This window comes from Schistocerca nitens, chromosome 1 (genome assembly GCF_023898315.1).
Source record: "Schistocerca nitens isolate TAMUIC-IGC-003100 chromosome 1, iqSchNite1.1, whole genome shotgun sequence".
NCBI lineage: Eukaryota > Metazoa > Arthropoda > Insecta > Orthoptera > Acrididae > Schistocerca > Schistocerca nitens.
The window spans coordinates 295,286,400-295,306,840 of NC_064614.1; the positions used below are offsets into that span (position 1 = coordinate 295,286,400).

Here is a 20,441-nt window from a genome sequence, read left to right on the forward strand (position 1 = left end):
AACAATACCATAGCTCGATGCGAAATCTGAATTTTGGTGCAGATAATCAACGCCTGCACTTCTGAGTGCATATGAGAAGCAGAAAATTTGCGTTGGGAAAGATTAGCGAAAAGAAAAACACGTGTGCGAACTTACATCGGCAAGGAGAGGAATTCGTTCAGAACACTGAAAATAGAGAATAACCGTATTTACCCCCACTGACAAACTGGTTCGGTGTGAGAATGGCTTAAATAAACAAAAAGAACATGTTGAAATTAGGCATATAAGCATCATTATTTACATTGCATTTGTAACAGTTCTTCTTCAATAACAGTTGTCTTGCCACTGTCAGTGTCCAACATAATACCGTTTCATGTAGAGTTCTGCTGCTGTTGCCGCTGCGTACAAAGGGAAATGCAGCTCGGACGATAGGAATGCTCGTCGCGGTACACGACGATAACGACGAAAACACGACGTTCGACCAGCACAAAAATTCCTCTATTTCACACAGCGCATGCGCAGAAGAACCAGTCTGCAAACTGTCAGGAATCATCACGGACTACGAGGAACACACAGTTCGAACAGACTCACAGTCTAACACTGGGGTTCCCAGACGGTGGTACGCGTACCACTTGTGGTACGGCGAGGACATTTCGGGTGGTACGCGAAGAAGTAAACAAAATACGTACTGATATAAGTAAAACTATTCCCTTACGTTACTTTATTTTTAAAAGCAAAATGTTAGAAAACTGATTGATAAAAGTGGGATCTTATAATGTTAAAGAAAATTAATTTACATGTTTATTTCGGACTGTGCGCAGGACAGGTCGGATTGTTCCCTCCATTAATTAGTCGTCGCTGTCTTGGCCGGGAATGATTTATCTTGTTTTGACGCTAGCGATACTTGATAGGATCTTGTCTGTGGTTATTCGAAAGTTTTCGGGCACCTTTGCAACTGCTACCAACTTATGCTGTGTACCAATGTACTACAATGATCATTATGCAGTGACAGGTTGATCGATGTTGTTGCCGCTTTGTTAGGAGTTACTTTCAATGGCAATCTGATACGAAGAAAGCTTGCGTCTGAAATCGGAGTGTGCGTATTTCATCCAGCTGATTCTTGACTAACTATAATAGTGATGTGAAATGTAACGTGATTATGTGACTTACACGTGATTGTGTTTTAAATTAATCATGGAAATTTTTTTAAGCCAGCAAGCACCTTCTAACTCCAAGTATGCAGTTAAAAAACCTAAATCAACACCTAACCTCAAGTATGATGAAGCTACTTAAAATTTGGTCTTTCAGTATAAGCCGGTATAGAAACCAGTGATAGCCCAATTCCCCAAGGCGTTGTATGCTAAGAAACGCTTTCAAATCAAAACACGAAGCCTTCTTTATTAAATCATCATCGAAGTACTAAACACACTGAGTTGGTTGGAAAACCTATTGCCCTTTTGCAAAGTAAATCTGCATTTTATAAAAAAGAATCCAAATGCGTGGCAAATTTTATTAACATTGTGATTAACTTGATGAAATCCCCATATCTGACTGGTTTTAGAATTGCCAAGGAAGGAAAACATCACACAGTTATTGAGTCTTAGCTACTGCCCTCGGCTAAAGACATGTTCCAAGCAGCTTTTGGGGAAAAAGTGACCAAAGAAATACAAAAAATTTTACTAACCAACAACTCATTAAAAAGGAGAATTGAAGACGTGTCTTCCAACATTGAAGAAAAGTTGTTATTACAGCTGCAAGAATGTACTTAATTCTTCTCTTCAAATAGACGAGAGCACAGATGTCACAAACATAGTGCAGTTACTCGTTTTTCTACGTTTTGACTAACATGAAGATATAAGAGTCTTTATTTTTTGAAGCGCTTGTATCAAATGGTACATCAGAAAACATTTTCAATATGATTGACCTTTACTTGTTAAAAGTAGGCATTCCTTGACAAAAATATTTCGTATTTGTAAAGCTGGGCCCAAGACAATGTATGGTCAGGCAACAGGACTGGTGGCAAGAGTGAAGAAAATTACACGTGATTGTCAAAGGACATACTGTACAATACACAGCGAAGCATTGGCTTCTAAGAATAAGTTCGAATCCCTGCATGTTGTTTTCACAGGTGCTATAAAGGTTAGAAACTCGAGCAAAGAAAGGACTCTAAACTCATAACTATTCACACTATTATATGAAGATATAACAGGCAAATTTAAAAGTTTGCTTCTGGATACTGAAGTAAGATGGCCATCTCGAGGCAATATTTTAACGTGAATGTTTGATCTAAGGACCGATATTTTTATGTTTCTCACTGACAAGAAAAATAATACGAAGATTTTTTCGCTGATGATCAGTGGTGATAAAGATTAGCTATTTAGCTAATAACTTTGACAGGCTTCACGTTTTAAAAAAATTAGCCTACAAGGACGAGACACAACAGCTTTCTTAGCGGTTAATAATATCTTTCAAAACACAGTTGACTCCTTTTTGTTCTGATGTACTGAAAAATAACTTTTTCGCATCCTCTACACTTACATCATTTTTGGAAGGCAATGAACCAGCTCCCATGGGAGATTTAGTTTTAGACATTATTACACGTTCAGAGATCCTTCAAACTAGTTTTGAAAATCACTTTCCCCACGATTACAATACACAAAATATGACTGGAAATAATCATGGATGAAACTTTCATCGACACGTATAGCAACAGTTCAATAGAAGATGCTTTCAAAAACAAAATTCTGCTTTCTTTTTGGATGGGAACAAAAAGTATCCTTCTCGTTTCAAACAACCAATCCGATTTTTGGCGCCATCTGTTACTCTTTACCTGTGTGAATGTAGGTTTTCTCTGTTATTGTGTACTAAAAATATACAGAAACACACTTAAAGTTGAAGAAGATTTGAGAGTTATGTTGAGGTCTATCGAATCAGACTTTGTAGCGCCGAACTCCATCTAAAACGTGTAGGCAGATATTCTTTCATCAGAATCTAAATTTGAAAACCGATTAATTGCTGATTTTGAAGTGAAAGTTTGATTTGATTCAGAATTTTCTTCTTTTTCAGACTCTAATTTCCTATACCTGTGCTTCATGTTTAGTTTGTTACTCTCTTGCAAAATGGTTTTTATTGTTTGTGAAGCAAAATTTTAATAAATATTTTAAATGTCAATCCTCTCTTACTCATTCATTATATGTATCATAATGGTTTAATTTAATTTCATATTATTTGTTGCAAAGAAGTAGCACCTGTGAAAATGAACGACTTTATAAGAAAGTATTTGCACGAAACCTTATCACTTGTGTTTGTCACATTTCTGCTGTAGTTACTAGTTGATCGGCACGATGCAAAAGCCGTATGTGTGAAGTCAGTAATGAGCAAGATGGTGAAAATTATGTTCCTCGCATCATTCTTCATTCCTGTGGCATTCGTCGCTTGACTTTACTCTACCCCCCCCCCCCCCGCCTTCCCGCCCTCCCCATCTGAGGGCTCGTTAAAAGGTGTACAAGCTTTAGTGGTACGCCAAAATTTCTAAAAACTTCAAGAGGCACGCAGTGACGAAAAATCTGGGAACTCTTGCTCTAACTTATTATACAGTTGTGACATTCCCGCAAATTATTGGTGTGTGCTATGACAGCTTTGCTCCAAGCAGCCGATAAGGCACGGCACTGAATACGACACCTGATGAATGTGAAGAGCATCATTTATATTGTTTTTTGAATAGTTTCTCCAAAAGGGAGCGTATATAGCGCAATAATTGAAATTACAGCAACAACGAAAAGGAAACATCACATTTGTTATTCTTTAGCTTCCTAAGAACCCTGAGAGATATGAAATATCGCATTGCAGGAGTGTTTGATCACAACTCTCTTGTAACATACATACATTTAATGCAGGTTAATATTTATTTTTAGGAATAAGGAAAGATTAGTAATTAGTAGCAGACGACATTTCACGATGAATTTCAACCCAAAAAAACAAAAATACGGGATAATTAATACCTGACAGCTCACAGCACTGTTGCCAGCTGTCAACTGCGAAGCGCTAACTGCTACAAGAGAAAACATAGCCGTCTACAGACCTGTAGCAACGGGGCGGGGTCAATGCTAGTGTCCCCTTCCACCCGTCGACTTTGACCAATGACGTAATGTGTGATGTTTTTTTGTTTGTGCCACAGACTGTAGTTATGAACGTTAAATGATTTCTCTGCATTTCCTTGTTACGCGCGTATATTAAAAATTCGATGTACATTGTTTTGTTTTTATATCGTAATTTATTTTCGGCATCTTTTGTTGATGAAAGTAGTAGTGATTTATAATATCTTGATTTCTCAAGCAACTGCTTTTCATTATGGATGAGTCAGTTGTACAGCGAAAAAATTCTCCTCGAGAAAATGACTGACCGTAAATCAACTATAAGATTTTTGCAATCACTGGGCGTTATTGCAGAATTTTGCAAGTGCAATGTTTGTGGAAATTATATGGTTTTGACAAAGGTTCCATCATCACGAACTTCCGAGGAATACATGTGGATATTACTTCTAGTTACCGATTACAACTATTCGATGGTTCATTACTTAGATCGTTTTTGCAGTACGTGTGGAAAATACAATAAAATATCTGCACTCGTAATTGCTCTCTGAAGTTTTGCAAAAAAGTTAGTAACATTGGAATGGGTAACTAGAATTGACCTATATATGAGGTCAATTCTAGTTACCGATTCCAATCATTCGAAAGTTCATTAATTGGTTCCTTATTTTTCCAGCAGTTATCACAAATGTAATAACATTTTTCCGCTCGTAATTGCTCTCTGAATTACCTCGAAACAGCTACAAACATCGGAGTCGCTAACTAGAATTGATCTCGTATATGGGACAATTCCAGTTACCAACTATTCGATAGTGCATTCATTAGGTTCTTTTTTCTATTCGATGGTTCACTAATTGGATCGTTTTTTTTCTAGCGGATATCTCGAATGTAATAAGATTTTTCCGCTCGTAATTGTTTTCTGATTCGCGGCGCAATGGCTACAAACATTGGAATCTATAACTAGGATTGATACGTTGTTCCCATTATACACGCCCTCACACTGTTTATTCATTTATACAGTTTATTTTAATTTCTTCTCGTATAATATTGTTTCGTGTTTCATCCTTAACTTTCCGTAAAAATGAATTTCAGTCGACTGTATTATTCTTTTGCGCAGCTTAGTTAAATTTCCAAGATTCAACAAATATAATACCATTTCTGCACTAGTAGTTGCTCTCTGAACTTGTACAGTAAACTTCCTGGCAGATTAAAACTGTGTGCCCGACCGAGACTCGAACTCGGGACCTTTGCCTTTCGCGGGCAAGTGCTCTAAGAACTGAGCTACCGAAGCACGACTCACGGACGGTACTCACAGCTTTACTTCTGCCAGTACCTCGTCTCCTACCTTCCAAAGGCAAAGGTCCCGAGTTCGAGTCTCGGTCGGGCACACAGTTTTAATCTGCCAGGAAGTTTCATATCAGCGCACACTCCGCTGCAGAGTGAAAATCTCATTCTTGTACAGTAAAGTTAGTAATATTGGAATCGGTAACTAGAATTGACCTATAGCTCAATTCTAGTTACCGATTCCAATATTTGTTAATTTTTAATGGATTTCCGTTACTTCAGTTCCTGCCTTGTTTAGAATTTACGGTGTTCGTTTCTTCATATTTTATGTTACTAATTCGCTTTATTTTTCCGCTCTTCTGTTCTAATTTAATTTCTCCCCACCCAAAAACCCAACTTTCCTGCGCTTCTCCTGTTTGAATGAATAATCGATGATAGGATTAACGTAATTTTGCAATAGGACGATTTCACCATTCGCTATACCGTAATACAGTTTATTGTTCTCTGTGCCCCTCCACTCGCATAAATTATAATAGTAGTTCTAATAAGACACAATTTTTTTACATTCCTGTTCCTATTTATTCCCGTTATCTTCAACTCGTTTACATGTAATTCGAGCTTAAATAATAATCTTGTTAAATGTGAAATATTGTTTTATCGTTTGTTTACGATTATGATCCGTTCCCTTCATAGATTGCCGATAAGCAGCATCTTTGCCTTAAGTATGACGTCATTGGTCAAAGCTGACGAGTTGACTCGGACACTAGAATTTATCCCCGAGGCGTTGTTGCTATACAGATGCTTACTAAATGAAGTTACTTTATTAGTTGAGGTAGGCCCGCGAAGCTGGCGCGCCCAGCCCGCTGTAACTGTCAGGGATCAACTTACGCCGACTCAACTATATATTACTTTTGTCAACTGAAGAATGGGATACGACCCGTCGGCTTTGACCAATGACGTCATAGTTTACTCATAGATGTTCATGTCTTTATTTTCGAGCCATAGATAATAAATCCGCTGTCTTCTGTGGCGAGGTGTCTTCATTGTAAATTGAAACAAATAAATGTGTTTTTAAAAGACAGGTCTAGACATTGTGTGCGATATTTGTAGCCTGCATTAATTTAAACCATTTGTTCGTTCCAATTAGGTTGGTATTTATTTTCATACTCAGTGAGATTTAGATATTTTGAAAGAATTGTTTCTCATTCTGGACAATTTTTACTATTTGATTTTCCTTTGTAGGTGTGGTTTTAGCTATTCCTATGAATATGGAAGACTTGAAGCTGGGTTCGTCAATTGCAGTACGTAATAAAAAATTTACAGTTGTCGCTATTTTTCGCATTCGCAAGCACTAGTATCCTATTCTTCAGTTGACCTATACAGGTTAACTGAAGTATGGGATACAAATTTTATGTATGTTGCTTTTTTTCGCCTTCGCGTATTTCAACTGAGCTGCAGGATGCCAATGTTACGTACGTCGATGTCTTCATCTTCGCTAGCATTAGAATCCTATTCTTCAGTTATCTATACAGGTCAACTGAAGAATAGGATACTAGGACTCAAAGAAGCGATGTACTTAACATTATGTTCGAAATATGAATGTACCTGATATATGTATACGATCGATTTTCTTTGTCGTGCATTCGTTTGTTTCTCAGCATTCGTCTTTTCTGTTAACTCTGTGGAATAGATCATCTGTGACAACGTCTGACGTCAATGATCAAAGCTGACGGGTTGTATCCCATTTTTCAGTAATCCCCATTACTTAATGCGCCAAATAAGCCACCCCAAGCATCGCTGAAGAGAATCCAATCACAACCGTGATAACAAAACATTCAAAGCGACAAAACTGTTTCCTGACACAGTCGAAAACTGTTGCTAAATCGCAGCGACAAACATCAGAATCACCGAGACAGATGTATTTTGAGTATGGAAAAATTAGATCAAATAAAATTATTCATGTGTTGGGAAACCGAGTGAAATGTATGAACGAATTAGACTCCATGAACAGTATACACTAACAAAAAAATTACAAAAATAAAAAAACGAAACACCACGAAGGAATCATACGAATTGGAAATAAATCAGTAGAAGTATCCGAGCGACCTAAACTGCGGTTCGCCTGATTTGCATGCAGCCTACATAACGCAGTTGTCGTGCAGGTCATCTGATCTCTTTGCAGTACAGTCATTTGCCTATACAAAATCGATACGACAGGAGATCGCTAGAGGATACTGTTTTCTAAGGCAATCAGTCTAGATGTAAATCAAAGTCACGATGTTGCAAATACTCGGAAATACATCATTAGAGATAAGATGGTCCTTAACGCTTGCAAACTGAATTTTGGTACAGTAACTGACATTCCAAGATCGCTTCCACACTCATTGGAATTTGAATTAATTAACTGTATCACATACGTCATTCCAGCACTCTTTAGGCAAAAATGAATATCTTTATGAACAAGATATTTTGAGACAATATCTGGACTCCCAAAGCTTGACTATTCGCAGTATTTTTGTACTTTAAATGTCTTCCCACATCTGTGAAACATCATTTATTATACAAGTGGTTTGTCATAAACTGTTTCTTGAACTAACCAGTCCAAAATAACTTAATTAACAGCAGCGAGAGCTCTATGGAAACCTCAAAATTAACATTGTATCACCAGTAATTTCTCTGGACAAATGATTTAACAATTATTTGTCCACATGTCTGAAGTTTAAACGATATGACGAAATTTTGTTCTGGATCTGGACTGAAATATGTTATTGGAGTTCCTTTGTAGCTGAAATCTTTATGGATAATTTTGAGCAAACATTTTTGGATAAAGAGCCCCTAAGTTCTGAAAAACAATATTGGACTAGACATGTAGATGATGTACTGTCCTTGGGGAAAGATACCATCAGACAATCAAATAAATTTATTCAACATTTGATTTCACACAACGGTAAAATCAAGTTTACAATGGAATTGGGGGGAGGGGGGGGGAGAGACTATCAGCTTTTTAGGCCTCACCGTTGATATTAATAAGCAACAGCATTTACTTAAGATATACAGGAAAGTAACCTCAACAGATACAATAATACCAGCCAGTTCCCAGCATCCCATAGCACATAAATATACATCCTTCCATTCTATGGCGCACCCCTACTATCTGTACCCCAAACCAAACCAGATTTTTAAAATGAACTGAAAATAAATGAAAATGTAGCTTACAGTTATGGATATAGACCCACACTGATTGACAACATACTCAGAAAAAAGAGGTGTCAGGGGCCAATAGCTCCTTCATCAACCTCAGACACCATAAAACCACATTGATAACAAATGAGCCCCGTGCTATACGTGGGTAGGACTTCACAGGTTCTTGCCAGGAAATTAAAATTCAGGCAATATATTCCAGCTTTTTACACTAGGAATACTGCTGCACGCCTTCTGTTCAAAGTGAAGATAAGATTTCATCTGTAGAACAGAATGGAATTTATAGAATTTTCTGTAGTCTATGTGCCAAATTATATGTAGGTCGGTCTAGTAGGGCTGTAGCTACTAGACTGACTGAGCATGAAAGGAGTTCAAGGCAGAAAAAACAAAATTCCACCCTTGCTGAACACACTTTGAATGACTGTCATTCATATGATGTGAAATGTGACGTTCTCCATAAGGGATCTAAAGGGATAAAACTAACCTTACTTGAAATTCTGGCCATTAATAAATACCAGTCAAAGAATCCTGACCTGTTACTTAACGACCGAACACAGTTCCATTACTCACCATTATTAAAGTAGCAGCCAGTTATTATTTATCTCACCTTTACCTAGTAATCTTGTTATAACTGTTCCACACCCACATTCCATAGACTTCTGTCATCCCCTCCCTTTATTCGATCTGTTTGTCACATTCACCAGTTTGTCCATTAGACGCAGTACCCTGTGCCATTACTCGCATTTAGAGCATTTCTGTTTTATACATTTACATAGTTTTAATATTTGAATATACTGTAATGTAAGATTTATTTGTTTAGTGCCTCTTTAGGTATTACACCATATTTGTGTTTTGTATCTATATAGTCATATAATGTCACATACTATACTGGTTGGAGACAGAGAGATATGTGAATTGTTCAGAGCTGAAGTGATTACCGTTTAGCCGCACCAGAAATTGTATTCCTAGTGTAAAAAGCTGGATTATATTTCCTGGCAAGAACCTGTGAAGTTCTACCCACATATAGCACGGGGCCCAGGTGTGGATGCATGCGGGTTAAGAAACGTTGTGACAGTTCTGAGACATTACTTGAAGATTAATTTATTTGAGATGTGGTGTACGCCTTGATATTTACCTTGTCTCTCCACCCGTGTACAACAATGCCGGAATGGCTGCGTCGCCTTTTCTCTCTTCGTGTAGACGTCTTCTCCGAAGACGTCCATTTAAAAATGCAAGTCCTCATCGCAGCGGGAGGTGGCTGTTAGGGCGTAACTCGATAAAAGAATGAAAACATGCAACTTCCGCATCTTATAACTTTCAAATACCGGGAGAGCGCAGTTACATACGTCTTTATCGCACCAGCTCAAAAGACCGACAGACAACGAGAAAAAACGAATGGGGAATATAAAATAATTGATGGTTTAGTCTTCAAACCTGTTAGCGGCGCGAATTTTTTTCACATGTGTAGGCTATTTAAAGAATCTACACAATACCTTTGTACAGCGTTCTTTGTGCAGCTATAATTTTCGCTGAAGTTGTGTGGACAATCTGTTTACCATTAAGTTATCTGACGATGGCCTAAGAAGCCGAAAGCCAGTACATAACGAACTAATAAATATTATTGTGAACATGTCCACGTGAGTAGCTGGGTGGTACCGTGCTCGCCTCCAATGAAAGCGGGTCCGGGTTCGATTCACGGCCGGGTTGGAGATTTTCTCTGCTCAGGGACTTGGTCTTGTGTTGTTCTCATCATCGTTTCATCCTCATCACAGGCGCGCAAGTCGCCCAATGTGGCTTCGAATGAAATAAAACTTGCGCTTGGCGGCCCAACTTCCCTGAATAAGAGCCTCCCAGCCAACGATGCCATACACTCATTTCCATTTTTACTGTCGAACATTAATAATTTGGAACCAAGTTGTTAATACGCCTCCGTTCCTACAAGAACCGACGGAATAACCAAAAAAATATGTTACTTACTCATAACGTTTGCAATATAACTAATGGAGCTGTTCTAAAATTTTGAAACATGTCTGGCTATGAGTTTTTCAGTTTCAGCACCCTTAAGAAAGAAAACACGAATAACTGTGACAGTTAATGATTTTTGTTTCTTTTTGGCAGTCTACGCATTCGCGTATTGTAAGTGACGACGCGTTAGTTCATAAACGAAGTTACAGAAACGCAAATAGGTATTTTGGCGCTCGGCCGCCACTTCTTTGAGACACGAACTGTAGTGACTTTCTATGCCACTCAAGGTTTGTGAGGCCTGTGAGGTAATGTGGTAGCTTGTAAAGTGGGAGCTGTTTTGGTCCCCGATTCCAGCCGTTACATTTTCAGCCGTTTCGTGACAGAGCAACAATCGGTCAGATATAAAATCAATAAGGAAAATTTATTTTATTTATGAATCATTTCCATACTATTCATTGTGACACACGACAACGAGTTAACACATACCATTTCGAAGTCCAGAATGAATAAAGTCTTACTAATTCGTGCTGATATAGCCACGCTTCTGATACAGTTACTTTATGTTTCACTGCAATAGACTTTCGTCACAAGGATATTGTAGTAATTTGAATTTAATGTAAATTGGGACACTGCATATTTTAATATCGTTGGCCATTATTTTATTGAACTCAACAGTAAATATCAGAGAGAAATTATCAACAGTATATTCTCTCGCATTATTTAAAACAATCTGATAGCACTCAGGTAGTCTGCCGATTCCACGCCTGTAGAAACCTACTGGATCTGAGTTAAAGATGTCGTCAGACCAGGACTGAAGTGCATTTTCGTCCAGAGTGGAATTTTTTTGACTGTTTGTCGATAAGGAGCTTCAAAGGTAAACATTTGAGGGCATACGATCAGAAGAATAAGTGCGTGAGGGGTGACCTTTAAACTCCTGGATAGTTTTGTTAGTGAGATCCGCAAAGTGGATTATCGTGTAGTATCAACACATGATGAAGTTTTGTACGCTTTTTTTCTTACACTGTGACCGATACTTCTCTTAGTTCTTCGAAAAAACGATTCTACATGAGGTATACTCTCCCCTAGGACAGTTTTCGCAAAGCACATCTTTTTGAGCCTCCACGGGCAGGGGAATAGAGACAATAAGCTTCCGGATGAAGCTGTTATTCTCTGACATCTCTGCCTATGTGTCATGAATTGCTTCGGACAGAGCTGGCTTGGTTGTCGGTACTGGTGTTGTACAGCTAATAATTCTCTCCATCTCTGCCCGTGCGTGCTCCATGAGGCTGCGGTCAGCGCCTCTGGGAGACCAGTCCAACAACTCAAAGTCTCCGTTCATTTGAAACCAGTGTTTTACACAGTACGCTGTGTGGACAAGATAACGATCATGTTGGAAGATTCTTCTGCCACCCAAGAATCTCAGACGAACAGAAGGAAGCATTACCCTCTCAAGTATTACGCAGTAGTAATGACTCAAAAACGGACGTTCCAGTAGCCACAGAATGTCACAACCACTTGCTGATATCCATCTCTCACAGCAGTCGGGCCATACAATTGCCTCTAATAGACATGTTTGCTGTCGAATCTCTCCATTTGGTCGATATACAAGGACTGAAGTATTTGGTACAGTAGAAAACACACTCTCGACCATAAATACGACTTTCTCCCAGTACGAAAGGGATTTTCTTCATTACTCCAGTGAGAAGTTTTATCTGGTAGCCTTATGTTACCCCTGCAACATTTCCTTAACCGCAGATTTTCGTCCATGCCTTCATTTCTCGTTGAGACGACAAGGAATGGTCACCTGCTCACACTTATCTGGAAGGTGTTCCTAATTTATGTAATAGTCCTGAAAGGGTCTTTCATCACTGCAATGGAATATACTATTGTCTTGATTCTCGAAGTGGCCCGTGGACATCGAGAGCGACGACGACCGTTGACGTTGCCTTCGAACGCCATTCTCTTCGCTTAGAGATGTATTGTAGATTTTCTGTATCCTAGGGCACAGCAAATGGCGCTAATACTTCGTTGTAAACAAAGAACTGTTAGTTTGGGACGACAACGTCAATTGTGACGTTCAAAGTTCTCGTAGTATTGTAAACATTTGTGTATATGGCTTCTAATGGTCATTGGAGGAAGGCAAGGACAAACGGCCCCCTGGTTTCCCTCTTACGAACTCAGCCTTCGGATGTTAATCGTCTGTATTTTTAGCAATACCATACCCTTAGATATTAAACTAGATTTCAGCTAATGATACAACTACAGGAAGACAATGTGTGATACCTCTTAGGGAAACTATACTGCAGTGCTAAACTGTGTGCCGGGCCGAGACTCGAACTCGGGACCTTTGCCTTTCGCGGGCAAGCGCGCACTCCGCTGCAGAGTGAAAATCTCATTCTGGAAACATACCCCAGACTGTGGCTAAGCCTTGTCTCCGCAATATCCTCTCTTTCAGGAGTGCTAGTTCTGAAAGGTTCGCAGGAGAGCTTCTGTAAAGTTTGGAAGGTAGGAGGCGAGGTACTGGCAGAAGTAAAGCTGTGAGGACGGGGCGTGAGTCGTGCTTGGGTAGCTCAGTTGGTAGAGCACTTGCCCGCGAAAGGCAAAGGTCCCGAGTTCGAGTCTCGGCCCGGCACACAGTTTTAATCTGCCAGAAAGTTTCATATCAGCGCGCACTCCGCTGCAGAGTGAAAATCTCATTCTATAATGCAGTGCTATCAGACGAAAGATTGACCTGTCTCAGACTGTGCACACTCTGTTTTTATGCCGTTTCCTACCTGGACAACAAGCTTTTCTGAAACGGTAAATTTATGAACCTTGCTGCATAAGATGTTTTAAGATTAAACTCTGCACTAAGTATCGGTTTGTGAAGCGATTACTGGCCGCATTTTGCCGCAGTTCGTTGGGTAGAAAGGAAAAAGTTTACTGACCAGAAACTAATATCCCAGGACGAAAGGAGGAACAAAATGAAACCTCTCATGTCGGGAGATCATGTTACTTCTATTTCAGTGATTACAAAATCAGATGAAAAGAACAATGAAGTTGGCAGTATGACGTTGCAGTACCTGAGCCTGAAATGATGCACAGCCGGTTTTAGGTCAGGAACATACAGAACTGGAAGCCAAGGCACTATTAAATTCTACTATTCGTATGCATTGCTTGCACGCGAAATTACTGTTGCAGTATACTTATAGAACCCAATAAGTTGGTTGCATATTTTCCGATTAGAAAGAGCAATGGTATACAGTCTTCGCTACATCAGTTAACTCAAACTCGTGATCCCCAGAGACAGAATTTCTGGTTGGCTGCCAAGTGTAAGGCCTCTGATTCGGAATTTAGTTTTGCAACGTTGAAATATTTTTCTACATTGTTGAAGTAGATAGTACAGTTAGAGCAACTCCGCGAAAATGTGGACTTGGACCACGTAAAATAAGTTTCTTACAACAAAAACAGCTGATCTTCTGCAGTATCTTCTTCGTTGTTCTTCTTGAAATAGGTGAACTAAACCAAGTCATCTGGAGAGAATGGTCGTGACATTTAACTGAATACGCTAACATATTCTGGCTTTGAAAGTGGGGTTCGCTGCCAGTTTTAGCATTTTACAAGCGCCGTTGCTAAGCTCAAGTAAATGAAACAGTGCAACGCAATTTCTGTTATGAAGTAACAAGTTAATGGAGAACTGAAGTTTTTTCACCTTGTCTAATTTGTAAGCTCAGTGAATCATACGTTACGATAAAATCAGTGGTCTCTTGGATTGACCCTAGTTTCTTAGATACGAGATATGGGTTCGATTCGCACTTCCGTCCAGTGTTTTAATCACACACGAAAACATCTCCTTCACGTCTAGTATTGCCGAGTGAAGAAAGTCAGGTTGCACCGCAGTTCAGAATCCGTATTATAAACATCATGTCCGTTTGCAACCAACTGTGGCAGAGTCGGTTTAGGCTGAGCCATAGCAGAGGCGGAAGTCGCGGCAAACAGAAACTGTGTCGCCAGCGAGATTCCTTACGCTAGAAATTTTATTTTATTCAATGAGCCAGTGGTCATTTAAGAACCACGACTCTTGATTTAGTTGAACTTGAGATGAAAAATTTGATGCTGGTCTGGAATTCGAATTCGGATCTCCTCTATCGTCGTACCTGACCCATACAAGACGGTTCGTTGTTTTCCACAAGATTGCAAATTTCTCCAGGTCTCCACGAAATGCACATAAGTGGATGCGAACCCTGGTCCAGTACAAAAATATCAAAAATGTTCGTGGTTTCATTTTAATTCCTAGCATATGCACACCGAACTACGAGTGATACATAATTTTTAATGTCTCTTCATACGCCGTTACTTCTAGTCAAACATGCACACATCTCACTACTGATGTGCAAACAAATGGTGGATATAAAACGATGGTGAGATGCCGGGATCGATTCCCGATAAGGCAAAAAAAAATTCAAACATCTCGCTGCTGGTGAAAAATTCGATATCTAACACTTTACTTTACTTAGTTAACAATATGATTACGTTTTGGGTTCGAGCTCCTGTCACAAAACCTTACATAATGGCACCTCGTTTTAAACACGTGCTAATTTTGTTACTTGAAATTTTATTAAACGTTTTCCGTGGTTAGTTAACAGGCAGATAACAGTCTTGGGATTTCAGGCACAGCACAAAAATTTTCAAGTTCGGATTTGCTAACTGGTACCTGGGATAACTTCGATGTTTCACGATTCTTCAAGCTTTGTCACCAGAGACGTACGTTATTGTGACAGAGTCTCGGTCAGACACCAAAGCTTTGCTCATTTACAATGGCTATGGGTGCTTCGCTTAAATCCAGATTCAGAACAAAAAAGTTCGTCATGTTGTTTAAACTTCAGATATGTGAACAAATAATTCCTAAACCATGAGTACAGAGAATTCACTGGTGATACAATGGCAATTTTGAGACTTCCATACAGCGCTTGCTGCTGTTGATTGCGTTGCTTTTAACTGGTTAGTTCAACAAGCAGTTTCTGACAAACCACTCGTATCATAAACGACGTTTCATACATCTACATCCACGCGATTACTCCGCTATTCACAATAAAGTGCCTAGCAGAGGTTTCAATGAACCACTTCCAAGATGTGTCTCTACCGTTCCAGACGCCGGCCGAAGTGGCCGTGCGGTTAAAGGCGCTGCAGTCTGGAACCGCAAGACCGCTACGGTCGCAGGTTCGAATCCTGCCTCGGGCATGGATGTTTGTGATGTCCTTAGGTTAGTTAGGTTTAACTAGTTCTAAGTTCTAGGGGACTAATGACCTCAGCAGTTGAGTCCCATAGTGCTCAGAGCAATTTGAACCATTTCTACCGTTCCACTCTCGAACGGCGCGCGGGAAAAACGAGCACTTAAATTTTTCAGTGCGAGCCCTGATTTCTCTTTATCTATCGTGATCATCATTTCTCCCCACGTAGGTGGGCACCAACAGAATCTTTTCGCAATCGGAGAAAAAAACGTGTGATTGAAATTTCATGAGAAGATCCTGTCGCAACGAAAAACGCCTTTGTTTTAATCATTGCCAGTCCAATTCAAGTATCATGTCTGTGGCACTATCTATCCTATTTATCGATAATACAAAACGGGCTGCCCTTCTTAGCACTTTTTCGATGTCATCCGTCAGTCCCACCTGATGCGGATCCCACACCACACAGCAATACTCCAGAACAGGGCGGACAAGCGTCGTGTAAGCTGTCTCTTTAGTAGACCTGTTGCACCTTCTAAGTGTGCTGCCAATGACTCGCAGTCTTTGGTTTGCTCTACCCACAATATTACCTATGTGATCTTTCCAATTTAGGTTATTTGTAATTGTAATCCCAAAATATTTAGTTGAATTTACAGACTTGGGATTTGTGTGACATACCGCGTAATCGAAATTTAGTGGACTTCTTTTAGTACTCGTGTGAATAACTTCACACTTTTCTTTATTCACGGTCAATTGCCACTTTTCGCACCATTCAGACATCTTATCTAAATCATTTTGCAATTAGTTTTGGTCATCTGATGATTGTACAAGACGGTAAATAACAGCATCATCTGAAAAAATCTAAGACGGCTACTCAGATTGTCTCTTATGTCGTTAATATAGGACAGGAACAATAGAGGGCCTATAACACTTCCTTGTGGAACGCCGGATATTACTTCTGTTTTATTCGATGACTTTCCGTCTACTACTAGGAACTGTGACCTTTCTGACAGGAAATCTCGATTCAGTAGCACAACTGAGGCAATATTCCATAGGCACCCAGTTTGATTAGAAGACGTCTGTGAGGAACGGTGTCGAAAGCCTTCTGGAAGTCTATACATATGGAATCAATTTGACATCCCCTGTCGATGTCATTCATTACTTCATGAGTATAAAGAGCTAGTTGTGTTTCGCAACAGCGATATTTTCTGAATCCGTGCTGACTATGTGACAATAAATCGTTTTCTTCGAGGCACTTCATAATGTTAGAATTCAGTATACAGGGTGGTCCATTCACAGTTACCGGGCCAAAAATCTCACAAAATAAGCATCTAACGAAAAAACTACAAAGAACGAAACTCGTCTACCTTGAAAGGGGGAACCAGATGGCGCTATGGTTGGCCCGCTAGATGGCGCTGCCATACGTCAGACGTATATCAACTGCGTTTTTTTTTAAATAGGAACCCCATTTTTATTACATATTCATGTAGTACGTAAAGAAATTTGAATGTTTTAGTTGGACCACGTTTTTCGCTTTGTGATAGATGGCGCTGTAATAGTCACAAACGTATAAGTACGTGGTATCACGTAACATTCCCCCCGTGCAGACGGTATTTGCTTCGTGATACATTACCCGTGTTATAATAGACCGTTTACCAACTGCGGAAAAGATCGATATCATGTTGATGTATGGCTATTGTGATCAAAATGCCCAACAGGCGTGTGCTATGTATGCTGCTCGGTATCTTGGACGACATCATTCAAGTGTCCGGACCGTTTCCCAGATAGTTACGTTACTTAAGGAAACAGGAAGTGTTCAGCAGCATGTGAAAAGTCAACCACGATCTGCAACAAATGATGATGCCCAAGTGGGTGTTTTAGCTGCTGTCGCGGCTAATCAGCACATCAGTAGCAGACAAATTGCGCGAGAATCTGGAATCTCAAAAACGCCGGTGTTGAGAATCCTACATCAACATCGATTGCACTCTTACCGTATTTCTATGCACCAGGAATTGCATGGCGACGACTTTGAACGTCGTGTACAGTTCTGCCACTGGGCACAAGAGAAATTACGGGATGTTGACAGATTTCTTGCACGCGTTCTATTTAGCGACGAAGCGTCATCCACCAACAGCGGTAACGTAAACCGGCATAATATCCACTAATGGGCAACGGAAAATCCACGATGGCTGCGACAAGTGGAACATCAGCGACCTTGGCAGGTAAATGTATGGTGCGGCATTATGGGAGGAAGGATAATTGGCCCCCATTTTATCGATGGCAATCTAAATGGTGCAATGTATGCTGATTTCCTACGTAATGTTCTACCGATGTTACTACAAGATGTTTCACTGCATGACAGAATGGCGATGTACTTCCAACATGATGGATGTCCGGCACATAGCTCGCATGCGGTTGAAGCGGTATTGAATAGAATATTTCATGACACGTGGATTAGTCGTCGAAGCACCATACCATGGCCTGCACGTTCACCGGATCTGACGTCCCCGAATTTCTTTCTGTGGGTAAAGTTGAAGGACATTTGCTGTCGTGATCCACCGACAACGTCTGACAAAATGCGTCAGCGCATTGTCAAATGCATTGAGGTTGACGGACATCAGTTTGAGCATTTATTGCATTAATGTGGTATTTACAGGTAATCACGCTGTAACAGCATGCGTTCTCAGAAATGATAAGTTCACAAAGGTACATGTATCACATTGGAACAACCGAAATAAAATGCTCAAACGTACATACATTATGTATTTTAATTTAAAAAACCTACCTGTTACCAACTGTTCGTCTAAAATTGTGAGCCATATGTTTGTGAGTATTACAGAGCCATCTGTCACAATGCGAAAAAAGTGGTCCAACTAAAACATTCAGATTTCTTTACGTACTACACGAATATGTAATAAAAATGGAGGTTCCTATTTAACAAAACGCAGCTGATATCCGTTTGACCTATGGCAGCGCCATCTAGCGGGCCAACCATAGCGCCATTTGGTTTGCCCCTTCAAGCTAGACAAGTTTAGTTCTTTGTAGTTTTTTCGTTTGACGCTTATTTCGTGAGATATTTGGCCCAGTCACGATCAATGGACCACCCATTATACAGCTGCCTGCCTACGCGTGATTGAAGCGGCGTAAGTCACTCAGGTTTAAGCTTCTGACTCAGGGCATACACGATGGTGTAATTAAGCTAAAAGCCGGCCGGGGTGGCCGAGCGGTTCTAGGCGCTACAGTCTGGAACCGCGCGACCGCTACGGTCGCAGGTTCGAATCCTGCCTCGTGGATGTGTGTGATGTCCTTAGGTTAGTTAGGTTTATGTAGTTCTAAGTTCTAGGGGACTGATGACCTCAGATGTTAAGTCCCTTAGTGCTCAGAGCCATTTGAACCATTTTGTTACTAAAATGGGTCATAAATATGGCCATTAAAATTAGTTTCAAAGGTTTTGGCCATAAATTAGACTTGTGTAAACATAACTAAGAGCATAAATGAGCAGTTTGTTTACATGAAAGTTGTAAATTACACTGATTTGTTTCATTAGGAGACTAGGCCAGTGGCCACTTTGTTTACCTAATGAGAAAATGGGCCCATTCTCCCGAATGGCCCCTTGCTCTACTACTGCTATGTAAGTTAATGTCTTTTATCTGGTAATTTTAAAGTACTCTTCCTATACTACTTTCGCAACTATTTCAGCTTTCATTGAGTATGTGGTTCCACACGCATTTTCCTCGTTCCGTTTTCGTTTTACATTCCTGTGAAACTTTCCATTGATTCTGTGGAAACAAGCTTAACACGCAAGAGATACGACCAACTTTTCGACGTTTCCGTTATAACAACAGATCTCGATAACTTTAACCGCTACAAAAACGAGATGAGTATCTCGCAGCTTTTTTCCCCTGTTCACTTCATACACATAGCGTGTTTTCGTTTTCCAGTAGGCTCCGCCTTCTTCGCGCAGGGGTGGTTTCCCTTTTTTCTGTGTCAGAACATAATTAAAACGATATAAAGACAACAACAATGTTTTTGAAGCGGAAAGGCAACATAAGCTTTGAGGATCGATTACGTTCACTTTCATCGGGTTCCGAAAGAAGGCTCAGCAAAGAAAATTTGTCTGGAATCTCATTATACGGAAGATACACAAACAGCGCAAAAGGCTCATCTTCTGAATAACACCAATTCACTCGCCTTAAGCACGTAGGAAACTCATAACAAGCTACTTCCCTGCAACCACATGCTTCCTTGCTTGTAGCAATGTCCAGAAATCGAGAGAACAATGTAATTCAGTAGCATACGCAGGTGTTTACAGTAGGGCTACAACATCAAAAAATTAACAGCTATGGGAGAGTGCTGCACCTTTAAACATTTTTCAGACTGTTACCTCTAGCCAGTCCAGTAATAGAAGTTCAGTATATTTATTTGTTCTTTTTTGAAATCACAGCATTCACTTTACATTGACTTGACAAAACTCATGTGATACTTCCTAATATGGTGTCACACCCCCTTTCGCCCGGCGTAATGCACCAACCCGACGTGGGTTGGGCTCAATAAGTCGTTGGAAGTCCCCTGCAGAAACAATGAGTCATGCTGCCTCTATACCCGCCCATAATTGCGGAAGTGTTACCGTTGCAGGATTTTGTGCAGGAACTATGTTTCCTGAATGTTCGATGGAATTCATGTCGGGCGATCAGGGTGGCCAAATCATTCACTCGAA

General features: G+C 40.0%; 1 non-coding gene across 1 annotated transcript; it reads left to right on the forward strand.

Annotated features, from left to right (window-relative positions):
• The first annotated feature begins 13,075 nt into the window (after positions 1–13,075).
• On the forward strand, positions 13,076–13,150 carry Trnas-cga (transfer RNA serine (anticodon CGA)). The gene has a single exon. It is a non-coding gene; the product is annotated as a tRNA-Ser (tRNA).
• The last annotated feature ends 7,291 nt before the right edge of the window (positions 13,151–20,441 follow it).